At 46.4% G+C, this 13,607-nt stretch overlaps 1 pseudogene; it reads right to left on the bottom strand.

Annotated features, from left to right (window-relative positions):
* Nucleotides 1-6,476: 6,476 nt before the first annotated feature.
* Nucleotides 6,477-8,622, bottom strand: LOC109748676 (protein NRT1/ PTR FAMILY 5.10-like; annotated as a pseudogene).
* Nucleotides 8,623-13,607: the final 4,985 nt, after the last annotated feature.

Raw genomic sequence — 13,607 nt, 5'->3', positions numbered from 1 at the left:
CGCTCATATATTACGTGAAAGTTGAAAAAGTTTGAGAATACTAAAGTATGAAACAATTGCTTGGCTTGTCATCGGGGTTGTGCATGATGGGAGCATTTTGTGTGACGAAGATGAAGCATGGCCAAACTTTATGATTTTGTAGGGATGAGCTTTCTTTGGGTATGTTATTTTGAGAAGACATAATTGCTTGGTTAGTATACTTGAAGTATTGTTGTTTTATGTCAATACTAAACTTTTGTCTTGAATCTTTCGAATCCGAACATTCATTCCACAATAAAAGAAATTACATTGAAAAGAAAAAAATATGTTAGGTAGCATTCCACATCAAAAATTCTGTTTTTATCATTTACCTACTCGAGGACGAGCAGGAATTAAGCTTGGGGATGCTTGATACGTCTCCAACGTATCTATAATTTTTTATTGTTCCATGCTATTATATTATCTGTTTTGGATGTTTAATGGGCTTTAATATGATCTTCTATATTATTTTTGGGACTAACCTATTAACCGGAGGCCCAATGCCAGTTTCTGTTTTTTGCCTATTTCAGTGCTTTGCAGAAAAGGAATACCAAATGGAATCCAAACGGAATGAAACCTTCGCGATGATCTTTCTTGGAACAAACGCAATCTAGAAGACTTGGAGTTGAAGTCTGGAACTCCGCGATGCGGCCACAAGGCAGGAGGACGCGCCCCCACCCTTGTGGGCCCCACGGAGCTCCACCGGCGTACTTCTTTCGCCTATATATATACTCTTATACCCTAAAAACATCTGGGGGAGCAACGAAACCACTTTTCCACCGCCGCGACCTTCTGTACCCGTGAGATCCCATCTTGGGGCCTTTTCCGGCGATCTGCCGGAGGGAAAATCGATCATGGAGGGCTTCTACATCACCACCATAGCTTCTCTATTGATGTGTGAGTAGTTTATCATAGACCTTTGGGTCCATAGTTATTAGCTAGATGGCTTATTCTCCCTCTTTGGTTCTCAATACAAAGTTCTTCTCGATTTTCTTGGAGATCTATTCGATGTAATACTCTTTTGTGGTGTGTTTGCCAAGATCCGATGAATTGTGGATTTATGATCAAGTTTATCTATGAATAATATTTGGTTCTTCTCTGAATTCTTATATGCATGATTTGTTATCATTGCAAGTCTCTTCGAATTATCGGTTTAGTTTGGCCTACTAGATTGATCTTTCTTGCAATGGGAGAAGTGCTTAGCTTTGGGTTCAATCTTGCGATGTCCTTTCCCAGTGACAGTAGGGGCAGCAAGGCACGTATTGTATTGTTGCCATCGAGGATAAAAAGATGGGGTTTATATCATATTGCTTGAGTTTATCCCTCTACATCATGTCATCTTGCCTAATGTGTTACTTTGTTCTTATGAACTTAATACTCTAGATGCATGCTGGATAGCGGTCGATGTGTGGAGTAATAGTAGTAGATGCAGAATCATGTCGGTCTACTTGACACGGACGTGATGCCTATATTCATGATCATGCCTAGATATTCTCATAATTATGCGATTTTCTATCAATTGCTCGGCAGTAATTTGTTCACCCACCGTAACATATGCTATCATGAGAGAAGCCACTAGTGAAACCTATGGCCCCCGGGTCTATTTTCCATCATATAAGTTTCTGATCTATAATTCTAGTTTACTATTTATTCTATTTTGCAATCTTTACTTTTCAATCTATAAAAAATACCAAAAATATTTATCTTACTATCTTTATCAGATCTCACTTTTGCGATCGGCCGTGAAGGGATTGACAACCCCTTTATCGCGTTGGTTGCAAGGTTCTTGATTGTTTGTGCAGGTACTAGGTGACTTGCGTGTTATCTCCTACTGGATTGATACCTTGGTTCTCGAAAACTGAGGGAAATACTTACGCTACTTTACTGCATCACCCTTTCCTCTTCAATGGAAAACCAACGCATGCTCAAGAGGTAGCACTCCCCTCCCCCTCCCACCTATATATATGTGGGGGCGCCCTAGTACACACCAAACAATTGCCTAGCCGTGTGCGGGGCCCCCTTCATCGTTTACACCCCCAGTCATATTTTTCGTAGTGCTTAGGCGAAGCCCTGCGGAGATCACTTCACCATCACCGTCACCATGCCGTCGTGTTGTCGGAACTCGTCTACTACCTCGTTGTCTTGCTGGATCAAGAAGGCGGGGGACGTCACCGAGTTGAACGTGTGCAGAACGTGGAGGTGTCGTACGTTCGGTACTTGATCGGTTGGAGCGCGAAGAAGTTTGACTACATCAACCGCGTTGTTAAACGCTTCCGCTTACGATCTACGAGGGTACGTAGACACACTCTCCTGTCTGGTTGCTATGCATCTCCATGGATAGATCATTGCGTGTGGGTAGAAATTTTTTGTTTTCCATGCAACGTTTCCCAACACCCTGAGCATGTACATGCACAAGTCTGAACTAAACCACATCTATGATCCAGCATAGATACATGATGACTCTCCAAGAATATCAAATTGAGACAAAATATAAAGCATGGGAGAGTTGAAGTTGTACAATTGAGACCAGACCAGTCCATCTTCCTCTAGTTTTTATGAGGGTTCCATATTTTAAGGGAATGACACATGTTTTATTAGGTAAAAAATGGGTAGCCAGGACCAGTATAATCAAGAAAAATAACAATCAATACATTAGCAATTTGCTGGTACTTAAAGGCCAACAGGAGTATGGCATATGACATAAATATAGGAAAAACATGGTGTCATAAGGAAAGGAGGCATGGAGGCCATACCATGTTAGAAAAATGGTTGGAAGAGATATACTCAAGAAGCCTCGTCCAGGCAACAATCATAGATAACCATCTTCTGCAGGAGGAGATCATGAAGGAGAAGACACCAAGATCTTAATCATATTTTTCACTCCAGGCTGCAAGTGGCATCAAGTAAGTCGGAAAGATACGTTATCATAAAGAGCTTCATGCCAGGTGGCACAGATAGCGACAATGAATTGCCTCACACAAGACAATCGACTAAGGAATAAGTTCCATTCGCTTTGACAATGAGCACCAAAATTAAAATCCAATCAAGTAAACTAAACATTGCAGTTCCAAATCAATTACCGTTTCATCTGAAAAGGAGTACAGCCCCGACAAACTGTTGGTGATTGGAGATACTACATAGAAAAACATCACACCAGAGATAAACGTAATTACTTACCTCGATAAGACAGATTGTGTATTATAGTGAAGTGAAGATGAAATGCATAAGCAATTATCTAGTAGGACTGACAATTACCTGGTGAAAAAATATATGCTACTTCCTATAGAAGTAAACATGTGATGCTTCTGATAGAAGTGAACACGTGCAAAGGCCTGTTAGGCAACTAAGATTAAACATTTTAATTATAATTAACACCAAATCCCCTCCAAAATTCTTTGAAAGCTTCTATCATCTGGTAAACAAAATAAAATATAGTCAGATCTATGTTTACAACAGGCTCATGACATCATGATATAGGTAGCTGCATAGATCCATGAACCACTTAATCATACATTCAGGCATGGTATGCTACATAAGTATTCTTTAAGGTACACTTTCTAGTTTGTACCATCTAAAATATAAAATAAATATTCAGCAAGATATAGTTAAGTCACATATGAAATACTCCAGTACAAAGAGACTACATGGGGAAGGAAATTAACAGAGCTACAACTTGCACGGACATACTAACAAATTGATAAATGTAGTGAACCAGGATGTTTGATAAATAAAATCAAGCGGCCATGTTCTACTCCAACAAGCTATACAACAATATTGCCAGTTCTATCATCACACTGATTGCATAATAGATGCATTGTTTTGAGAAAAAGGTATTCATAAGTGAAAAATTGATTACATATTTGGTTCAATTAAAATAACCAGCATAGTACTAATGGCATAAGTTGCATTAACTACCTCATTGTAGAGCTAGAAGAAATTTGTAGCATTGATTATCAGAATTACAACAGTCACCTTCTGGTGTCGATTTTCTAAGAGAACCAACTCATCAAAAAGAAGGCGAACTGATTTCAGTATCTTACAAAATCGTGAAAGTATAACTATGCAATTCATCAAGTTCTATATGAATCATACGTTAATAACTATGCAATGATATGTACTTCAAAAGCATAAATAGAGTGTAGACACAAACTTAAATGGTAATTCCGTTTCATTCTAATACCAACACATCAAAAGTGATAGGCTCGTAATGTCGAAAACACATCAAAAGTGACCAATTGATAGCTGAAAGAAATAACAAATGACATTTTAGAAGATCAGTAGTAGTTTAAATATTATGACTGAAAGCAACCAATTTGAGATATATATATATATAGGAAGAATGATGTTCTCCGTGCTCTTTTTCTGCGGGACCATCTATCAAATTGGAAGTTTGAAACTCATCAAAGAATCAACACATGAGCTGAAAACAAAATAAAATAGAGCTGACCAGACAAACGGTTCATTCAGCAGATGCACATCACCACATCAGGCAAATGATCAAATCTTCCTTGCACTCTCTACTATACGACTGCTATTTGGTAAGTGCAAGCTTTTTCCTATGGAAGTATGGATGCCTTCTTATAACTGTCTAAAGAAGCTTAGCAGCTGGTGTTTTCAACGGACCAACCACCATAATGAAGGAGAGAAACAGGGAGCCCCAGAACCAAAAATCGAGATGCCAAGTGAGATGGATAGAGCTCACAGAGAGGGTCTTCTCATTGCCACATCATCGACATTCGCTGGACCCACATCTCACTGGAGTCACCCACGCAATACTCTTCGACAACCCCGACCTCCTCCTGTGGTTGCCGTTAGCCCTCGCATCATTCACCCCTTCTATTTTGTGGCTTCAGCACTAAACACAAACGGAAGATTCAGCTAGTGATACTCTAGATCTAACAATAGGTGCAACAAAAAGGTGAACTTGGCATACGTCCATGCTCGACAGATGAAATGCGACAGAAAGATAAATTAATTGCACTAACATGGCAAGACTAGAGTTGTGTCTATTACCACCAACTAATGAAGTGTCATCTCCTATGAGCAATGTAGAAGGAAATGATGATGTGGGGTAGAATATATAGACATGACATATTATTTCAGATCAGACAAATGAGGAAACATAAAAGAATCAAAAAGAACTGTAATGTTCATTCCTTGCTGCAGTTTAAATAACATGATAGAACTAATAAATCTTTTTAATGACTGTAACCAACCATTATTGCCATAGTAAATCAAGACTAATTTTCTTACATACATTGAGATAAATGTACACAGGAGAAAAATGATATGGGAGCCAAGCTCACCACTTCCCAATCCTAAACCTCCAAAATTAGCACGAGAACCACACAAAACAAAGCATCATGACCATGAAAACAATGAGGAATTCGTACATCCATCATCGCCATAGCTGGCCAAACGGGCCGGCCCGGCCTGTTGTAATCGTGCCTGGCACGGCCCGGCCTGCCATGGCACGATTATTAGCCGGGCCGGGCCGGGCCGGCCCACATGTTGCCCCCTTCAGCCCAGTCACGGCCCAGGAGCTAAGCGGGCCGGCCCGGCGCCACGCCAGGCACGCTGGCCTACTAGGGTGTTTTTTAGGTTGATTTTGGCCTATTGGGTTGATTTTATGAATAAAAAATAAAAAGGTAAACGGGTGTCGGCCCGCGTGCCCAGTCTTCAGGCCCAAGGCGTGCCGCTGCCTGGCACGGTCTGATTAGAGCGTGTCGTGCCAGCCTGCTCACTGGCCGGCATGCCAGGCCCAGCCCATTTGGCCAGCTATGATCATCGCTTGCGGAAGACCCTCGCGGAAGATGTTGAAGCATAACTCAACCTGCCGCTCAAAACAGAGGAAAGGAGAATAAAAAATCAGGAAGTTTCGAGATGGCTGGGATCGGCCCAAGATGAGAAGATTTGGACGAGGGCAGGTCTTAGGAGAGCGCCATCTCCAGTGGTCGTAGATGGTGGAGCAAGGATGGTAGCGGCGGCTGTGGCGGCGCCGACGGGAACCCTAGCGGCCAGTCGGGGTGGAAACAATGAGATGCGGGAGGAGGAGGAAAAAGAACTGCTCTCTGTCTCTCTCTTTTGTCCCCATCCACGACGTGTTTTCTTTTCTCCCAGCTCCCAGCTGTCTCTTTTTGCCTCTAGTGATCCAACGTGGCATGGTCGAGGAGGCGCGATTGACACGTAGCTTAATGTGTTCGATTCTCTTGCGTCCTCTGTTTTAGTGCTTAAACACCGTGAAATGGTTTTTGTGCTGTTGTTATGCTTTGCGGGAGTTGTGAGTAGTATGCCCATATCTCTCGTGTTGTGCGCTACTACTTTATGTGTTTGGCCATATCCATAAAATGTTGTGGTGCAGGCTGTCTGCTACCATCATCTGGGTAACCATAGAGATCAAAAGCAGGCAGTTTTAACATTCTACCTCCCTATACATGCCAACAAATCATTTCTGCTAATTTTTCTGTAGTAGTAGCAAACTTTACTTAATACTTGTCATGATTGTTACACTGAACGTTCTGTACATCATTGTACCAAAACTGAATAATTCTTTTTCTTTTCGACATAAGCCTTTGCAAAGTGCAGGTAAGCGGAGAAGCCCAAGGCGGAGCCAGAAGAAGTAATCAAGATGGCCCCTGTTGAGATTGTTGGAGAACCAGCTCCCCCCATTGCTGCTGGTCACCCTGTCAATGGCGTACACGAGGAAGCTACTGATGAAGCAGCCAGCCCCACCTATGCTCATGCACAGAGCTACGCCCAAGCTCCGGAGGGAGTCCGGCACCTGGTCGTAGAAGAACTCCAGCAGGCCAACATATGCAAATACGCTGGTCAACCCTGCCAGGAGGAACTGGGGAACCACCCACAGCAAGCTCATCGGAACAACAGCGTCAGGCTCATCTAGGATGCCATGATCCGCCGCGATCCCGAGCCTCTTATCTCCACCAGCGCGGCGACGATCATCGTGACGATCGAGATGGCCAGCCCGGCGCCAATCCTCTGCAGCATTGTGATGCCATGAGGGTTCCTCGTGCGCTTTCTAGCTAGCGGGACGAGGATCCGGTCGTAGATCGGCAGGAAGATCATGACCGCGACATGGCTCAGGTTTTGCAGGGCAGCGGCTGGCACCACCAGGCTGCCTACTCTCCTGTCGAGCGTGCTCGCCTGCTTGGTGAAGAAAGTAGGCCACTGTGCGTAGACGACGGCGTAGATCAGGCATGCCGACCATATCGGGAACAATCTGAGTAGCGATGCTGCTTCATGAGGGAAATCTGCATCTGCGTTGCCGGTGCTCCCCTTGGGCGACAATGATGAGCTTTCTAGCAATGGCCGTGAATCGCTAGATAATCTGCGTGTCAAAAGACCAAGTGACCGAGCAAGGTTCAGTTTCAGAGGAATGGACTGAATGGACTGAATCGAAGCTGAGAAAATAAGAGCTTGATTACTTGGAGGAGCGCCATGATGAACGCCAAGATCGAATCGTCGCAACGAGCGGATGGCCGAGCTGCGCGAGCAAGCCGCCGTTGCTTGCCGGAGGATAGAAGCGGTAGGTCTTGGTCCCGAGCAAGAAGACGGCGAGGGCGAGCGCCATGGCGGCGCCCGGGATCCCGAACCCGAGCTGCCAGCTCACGCTGTCCTGGACGTAGTTCAGGGCCGGGACGGTGACGGTGACGCTGCCGTCCGTGACGAAGAAGAACCAGTTGAAGAAGGAGCCCCTGGAGGCGAGCTCCTCGGGATCGTTCTCGTCGAACTGCTCGGCGCTGAACGCCTGCACGCACGGCTTCTGGCCGCCGTAGGCGAAGGCGACGAGGTAGAGCGAAACGTAGAAGAAGGCCACCTGGGCCGCGGACGGGCTCGCCGTCGCCGAGGATGCCGCCGCTGCGGCGTGTGGCGTGCCCTCGGAGGCGTGCGCCGACGACGAGATGGTAAGCATGGCTAGCCCCTGGAAACCACACAGTTCAAGGGAGAAATCCAACTGCTTTCTTGGAGATACGGAATTCTATTCCTCTGCGAAATTCGCCTACCAGGATGTAGAGCAGGGAGGCATAGAGGATGGTGCGGTACCGGCCGATGCAGGAGTCGGCCAGGGCGGCGCCGAGCAGCTGCAGCAGCATGGCCACGCCTGACCACGCGTCGACGGCCGCGGCGGCGGCCGCCGTCGCCTGCCCGAGCGGGCCGGTCAGGTAGGTTATCAGGTTCCCGGAGATGCCGGCGAACGCGAACCGCTCCGCGACCTCCACCCCTGCGTTGCCGTGAATTCAGTCTCGGCCGTCACCAGCGCGCGCGCAACGTGTTCGCGGTTTGCGTCGTGTCGTATCGTACGTACCGATGACGAAGAGCGCGGCCGGCCACCGCCCGGAGGAGCGCCGCGAGACCGGCCGGCCGTGGTGGTCAACGGCGGCCACCGCCTCCCCTACCGCCGATGCCATCACGTCTTCTTCTCTGCTGCCGATGCTCGTCCTCCTCCGTTTGGAGTCCGACGCCGAGGCCAAGGGCAACTAGACTACTGATAAACAGTAGTAAAAGGTCAGTGGAGGAGGAGCTGAGATGCTCGATCTCCAATGCTGCCATGGCCTGAAGCGCCATGGGCAAAATCGGCATCTACATGTGGTGGAGCTGGTCGTCCTCAGGTCTTAGTTTTCCCTACCATTTTTTCTTTATCTATTAGCATGTTGGTCGAGAAACAAAATCGTGGTTGCGGTGACGTAGGTGGTGGTGACGGGGGTTGTAACTACGACTTGCTTCTCAGTTTCGATGCGAGCGAATCTTGTCATTTGGTTTTCCACTTTGTGGAGACAACGACTTTGTACCGAGAGAACTCTTTGGAGCCCGAGCTCGAGTGAACTCCATCGAGGTTCGTATTTTGAAGTGTCAAGAAAAATTCTGAAAATTTCCCACATGTATGTATACATGGATATCGCATGTCTGTCTAACTTTCATTAGAAAATGCCTTAGAGCAACTTTAGCAGACCCCGCATCCTGCCCCCACCCGTAAAATAACCGCCAAAATGCGGGTCAGGGCGGAAAAACCAGCCCGATCAGACCCTGCATCCCGCCCCGGCCCGCAAAAAAATTTAGGGGGCACGGCAAAATCCCGACCCCAACCCGGGAAGACGCGGGTTTCCCCCTCATGGCTGCGGTGCCCTGCATAAGCGGAAGCGGTTGGTGGGGGGACATTTCATCCCGCGCTTTCTCCCACCAACCACCTTTCCTCTCCCCCCTCGCGCCGCCGGCGGCCGTCGCCCAAGATTCCGGCGACAGCAGCCAGCAGGAGCACGCCGGAAGGCCGCCATGCGCACGAGGCCTCCCCTCCCTCCCCCCCTGCGTCGGCGGGCCGCCGGATTTGCAGATCTGCGGCACTTCATCGCGGGCCACCGGATTTGGCTTTTTCCGGCCGCCAGTTGCTGCCCCAGGCGATGGAGTGGTCGGGGAGCCTCTCCCGCAGCCCAGGCAAGGGCGCATCGCCGCATGCAGGCATGGGTTCGTCCGCCCGCCGCCGCCGAAGGTTTGCGGGCATGGACTCGTCCGGCCGTCCACCGGGCTCGGCGCTCGCGCAACGTCTTTGTGGCCTGCCGATGCCGCTCATAGAGTGCGATGACTGCCCGCGCCAAGTGCTGCGGCTCACTTCGGGCACGTCGAAGCACCCCGGATGGGTGTTCTACAAATGCGAAAACGACGGGGTACGTGCACTTGCGGTAGCTCGTTCCATAGCTCATTCTTTAGTTCAATTGCGGTAGCTCACTTCGAGCTTGCTCATTCTTTTGTGTAGGACGATGGATGCTCATTTTGGTTTTGGGAAGGCCAATACATTGATTTGTGGATAGAAAGAAACTTAATAGATGTTAGTGCACTCCTTAGTACAATCGAAGGCAATGATGCGGCTGCATGTGCAACTAGAGGGGAAGCAACGTCTACTTCTTTGAAACCAAAGATGAAGAATGAAAAAAGCAAGATCAAGAATCCGCAGATCAACAATGAGTGCATGGAGAAGATATTGCTTCAACTAGTGGGAGCAGTTATGGAAGTTGGAAATCTTCTTAAATGCATACTTGTGGTTCTTGTTTTCTTTGGTTTTGCTATTTTAGCCAAGATTTGGTGATATCTTTTGTATCTAATGTTGTTGGAAAAGCAAAGAAAAGCATTATGCTAGATCAATTTAAGTTGCAAATCTAAATTTTACGGGCCGGGAGGAGCCGCGCCAGATTAGAACCCGCAGAAGCCGACCCGTAAAAAAAGCATATTCCGCGAATATGCTTTTTTACAGGTCCATTATGCGGGGTCTGCATCTGTACCAGCCCGCGCCGGTCCGCAAAAGCGGTTTTGCGCGAACTGCAAACGCGTTTTGCGGGCCGGCGGGATGTGGGGTCTGCTAGAGTTGCTCTTACCATGTGAGCTGCACACAAAAATACAAATTTGTGAAATAAGTAAATCTTCAGATGCAAGGCCCCGCACCTAGGATAATTTGTGTGTCAAGGGGGGCTATTTTAACAGTTGAATCAAAATTTGTTTTTGAAACTTTATATATATTTGAACTCCTGATGCCAAGATCTTCAGAACAAGATCAGGCCTGGATAATTTTTGAACATATTTTTTTAACTGGAATTGAAATATGGGTTTTTAGAAAATTATCAGTGTTTTCAGTGAGGAACTTTGCTGGGCATAGTGAAGAACTTTTCATTTTCATTTGCAAAGGGATAAATAAACCGGACCAGGAGCTGAGAACTTTATAAATAGGTTTTCTGTACTTTGTTAGAAATGTCAAATAACTTTTCTAGAAAATGCATTTGGAACCGAAGAACTTTATAAACAGCTTGTCTAAACTTTGATGAAAAAGTGTATGAAACTTTTTAGAAATATATCAATATTGGACTTGTTTCGCAGAGCTAGCCGTAAGAAACTTAAATACATAAATGAATTCAAATTTTCATAGTTTATTTAGAAGTTATGGTGACATACGTATTAATTTTGCTAGTAAATATGGTGAAGTAGCCCACCGGTCCCTTCTGTACCTCGTGTCAGATTTTTAGTACGTATAGGGCCTACTGATGTTGACATGCATGCATGGGACCAGCCGCATGTTGATTTGACGTCTAGCATGGACGGGTGGATGAGATATACGTTGCGCGCGCAACGAGTTAGGAAAAATCCGCTTCCCCTTTTCACCCCATCTCACATGCACTTTACCCTTTCTTCTCTCCCTAACTCTCCCTCTCTCTTCCAACATCAACAAGCATTGCCACTTCGGTCCATGGACCACACCTTCTCTCCTTGAAGCTCCTGCCTCCTCTGCGAGCTGCACCACGACTCTGCAAGCAACCATCTTTTCCCCTCTCTCATCCACGGCAGCTCACCTCTGACGTGGAGTCGCGGGGCGGTCTTCTAGCGTGGCGCGTTGGCCATGCCCTAATTGACCCTTGCCAAAGGCACTAAGGCTCAAAGCCCCAGTAACTTTACCTTTTTAGGGTGCCTAGTAACTTTATCAGAAAGGGTTCCTGCAAAAAGAAAACTTACTAAAAAGCAGCCCAATTACTAGTCGATCCAGCTTACCATTGAACAGAAACATGTAGCACGCTCAATGGTGGAGCAGACTTGTAGCAATCATTTTGGCGCCATCGCTGGCCTAGGGCAGTTCGGGAAGGGGAGATTACCATTGACGCCTAAGGATGCAAGTTGCTTGGGCAAGCCATCCATGTCGTGTCGCAATGCCAGTGCTATTAGGCCGCACTCTCCAACCGCGTGCATAACTGTGAAGAGGAAAACATCCACTAGCTGACAAAATTAGTTCAGGTCGCTACCCGAACTTGTGGTGTTACTAAGGGTGTGTTTGGATAGTGATCAAAGCGCATCCTATCAAAATTTTGGTTATGACCAGAGATTGGTCTTTGTTTGGATTCATGCCAATTTTTTGGCATGCCAATGAACTGTAGCCAACTCATTTCATTTTTCTTGCCAATGTTGACCAAATCATGGTCAACCAAATTGTGGCTAGCCAATGCTTTGGTGGGGCAACATTGGGCATAAACCAAACACACCCTAAGAGCATCTCTAGTAGACCCCTTAAAACCGCGGCCCTTAAACCCCGGATAAGGGCCGAGAAAACTGTGGTTTAAAGGTCGAAATCGGATTTGCCCGATATTCTCTTTTACCGCTCGGGTTTGCGGGATCTGTTCTGCTGAAAGGATATTCTCTTTTACCGATCGGGTTTGCGGGATCTGTTCCGCCGAAAGGATATTCTCTTTTACCGCTCGGATTTGCGGGATCTGTTCCACCACACCCGATTTCGGCCCTCAAACCGTAAAACCACACAAAGCAATTACCTGCGATTTTGACAAATAAAACACAAATTAAAATCTAAATATTACAATACAACAATCATTCAAATTACATAATTATTCAAATCTAAGAATTAAACTTATAATTCAATACAAGAATTGTTTCGAAATACAACAATACAAATCACACATGAATTAAATTAAATGAATTTAAAAATGGCAGGTTTTATTACTGCCCATGCCTTTGCCAATGGTGCTCAGTGAGATCGTCCTGAAGCTGGTGGTGGCTGTTTGAGTCTTCAATTTTCGGTATGTCTGAAGAAATGCTTGTATGCGGTCAGGGTCTCTAGATGGCTTCACATGGCTACCGATATTGTCATAGAAGAACTCCATGTTCATGTCCCTCTCATCTTCGATGATCATGTTGTGAAGAATCACACAACATGTCATGATATTCTTCAGGGTTCGCTTGTCCCAAAAACGAGCAAGACCACGAACAATGGCAAACCTAGCTTGCAAAACACCAAAGGGTCTTTCAATATATTTTCGGGCAGTGTCAGTGTCAAAAACTGCAGATCTCGGGTAGGGGGTCCCAAGCTATGTGTCATGGATCGATGGGTAACAGGAGACAGGGGGCACGATGTTTACCCAGGTTCGGGCCCTCTTAATGGAGGTAATACCCTACTTCCTGCCTGATTGATCTTGATGAATATAGAGATTACAAGAGTTGATCTACCTCGAGATCATATGTTGTGGTCTAAAACCTATGGGTATGATGAATAATGTCATAATCATCTATCGACTAGCCTGGCCTCGGCTTATATAATGTACCAGAGGCCTAGGATAACAAGAGTCCTAGTCGAATACGTCGGTGGAGAGGAGTCCTTGTCTTGATCACCAAGTCTTGTGGAATCTTCCTCATGTATGTCATCGGCTGCCCGAAGTGGCCCATGAGTAAACGGCCATGGGGGTCCTCGGCCCAATCCACCTAGTCGAGAGACGATGTGGTGAGTACCCCCTAGTCCAGGACGCCATCAGTAGCCCCCTGAACCGGTCTAAAAGTTGGGGACTCTCCTCGGTTCTTCCGAACTGTTCTTCGTCTTCGATTGTCGGTCTTGAAAATTGGTTCAACAAATCTTCCCATCTTTGATCTTGAGGATTGCCGAGCTAAATCTGAAGATTTCATACGTCGGGTACCCGAGGAGCCCTTTAAGTCTTCGGCCTTTATCGATGCCTTGTTATTTTTATGCCACACCTCGGGTTTGATGTTTTCCCGGTTGGCGGTATCCCCTTTCGCGACCGAGCTCCAACGCCGGATTG

The sequence above is a fragment of the Aegilops tauschii genome, chromosome 3 (assembly GCF_002575655.3).
Source record: "Aegilops tauschii subsp. strangulata cultivar AL8/78 chromosome 3, Aet v6.0, whole genome shotgun sequence".
Classification (NCBI taxonomy): Eukaryota; Viridiplantae; Streptophyta; class Magnoliopsida; order Poales; family Poaceae; genus Aegilops; species Aegilops tauschii.
The sequence above is the reverse complement of the archived record's forward strand: the minus strand, read 5'-3'. Positions and strand labels throughout refer to the sequence as shown.